Source organism: Elephantulus edwardii, unplaced genomic scaffold, assembly GCF_000299155.1.
Source record: "Elephantulus edwardii isolate Elephantulus edwardi_28Jun2011 unplaced genomic scaffold, EleEdw1.0 scaffold00410, whole genome shotgun sequence".
In the NCBI taxonomy this organism is placed as follows: Eukaryota; Metazoa; Chordata; class Mammalia; order Macroscelidea; family Macroscelididae; genus Elephantulus; species Elephantulus edwardii.
The window spans coordinates 12,985-14,966 of NW_006400160.1; positions in this window are offsets into that span (position 1 = coordinate 12,985).

Here is a 1,982-nt window from a genome sequence, read left to right on the forward strand (position 1 = left end):
CCGGTGTCCATGTGTGTAAAGGTTCCCTGAGCTGTGTGAGACACAGAGACCCTCAGCTGCCCAGGGGATCAGACACCTGGGAGTTCAAGTGGCAGCTGAAGTCCGTCCTGCAGCACTGAGACCATTCCTCACACCCTCCCCAAGTAGTTGGCCCAGCCCCTCCTCTGGTCCAGCTCTGCCACAGGCCAGGCCCCCATCAGGACCGAGCCCCGCACTCCGCCCGCCTGCAGCCTGGCCCTGCCTGCTGCACAGTCAGCCCTGAGATCAGTGAGAAGATGCCATTCCAAAGGCACAGGGTTCAAAGCCACCGGCTGCTCTGTGAGAGAAACAGGAACAGCCTCACACCAGCTGATCTGCTGACCCTGAAAACCCACGGGAGGGTCAGCTCCGAGTCGGTTCCCACTCAAGGGCCCACAACAACAGCAGCAGCAGGAACTGAGGTCCTTTCTTCTGGCTCAGAACCCTTGCTAGGCACACTCCAAGGTCACAACTGGACGAATGGACCAGCCATGGACATTCTAAGTCTGCAAGAAACAAGCCACTATGTTTGCTCTCTGTGACATGTCCCATCCCATGCCATCCTCACAAACTCTGACACACCAGAGCCCGTGGCCGCAGTCATAGCGTCCATCCACCCGGTTCACGGTCATCTGCTCTTTCCCCATCCCTCCAGCTTCCCAAGGACGATGTCCCCCTCCAATGATGACCTTCTCCTCCCAACGGGCCCAAAGTCTGAGCGAGAAAGCTTCATGATCTTTGCCTCCAAGGAGCACTCTGGCTGACCCTCTCCAGGACATCATCTGTTTGTTCTTTTGACCGTCCGTGCAATACAGGCGATACAGGCAGACCGAATATTATGAACATGACTATCTTGACAAGTACAAGTTCACTGTCTTCCCGATACCAATACTAAAAAGCCGTTCTTTAAGGGGATACAAAAGGCAACGTCGCGCTTCCTTTGAAAGGAAACAGACACCAAATAAGCCAAGCACTACTGAAAAATAATAGCAAAGTAGGAGGCACCCTACCTCTGGATTTCAAAACCTAATTCACAGCTGTGGAAATCAAATCCACACGCTCCTCATAAAGGCAAACACCAGCGGAAGAGAGTCAAGAGCCCAGAAATCCACCCAGCCACTTAGAATACCAAACTGAGCTTTCAAAAGAGACCCAAAAACGGACATTCTGTTTAACAAATGCTGTGGTTGCATATTGTTGAGTGGAAATGCAGGCTTCACTGACCCCTCCAGCAGGTTTTTGGAGGCAGGAAACCACACCGGAGAAATGGCCACCTTTTTCCAGGGGGCAGCTGGTGGATTTCAAGCACATGCCTTGAAATTGGCAGTGCGGTTCCGTTATCACGAGGCCCCCAGAGATCGCAGAAATCACTGTGGCAAAAAAGGAGATGTCTGTCTGTAGAAAATTTGAAATAAGATCCACATCTCACACCACATGCAAAAAAAAAAAAAATCAAGTCAAGGTTTATTTGAGACCAAGGGGTAAATTTAAAAAAAAAAAAAAGCATGATCAAAGAAAAAAAAGAGGAACAAATTTAGATATTCTATACTATGGAATTACGATGGTAATTCATTAATAGGATTGCAAAAACGGGCAAAAATGGAAATGCAGCAGAGAACAAAATAGATCAACGGAACCTTCTAAAACTAAAAATCCTTGTAGACATCAAAAAACTTTTCTATTAAGGAAGTCTACAAACTGGGAAAAATATCAAGCAATGACATAATCTGATAAAGGACTCACATCTAAAATGTATACCCTACTGAAGACCCTGAACAAGGAGAATACATACAAGTCAATTACAAAAATAAGCAGAAACTATGAAAATACTCTTCACCACACAGGATATTTCCAGTCCACAAAAACATGAAGAAATGTTCAGTGTCTATTGGAGAAAGGCAAATGAAAATAACAATGAAATAGCACCTAAGCCCAGCAACAATGACAAAGTTCAAAAGAACAGC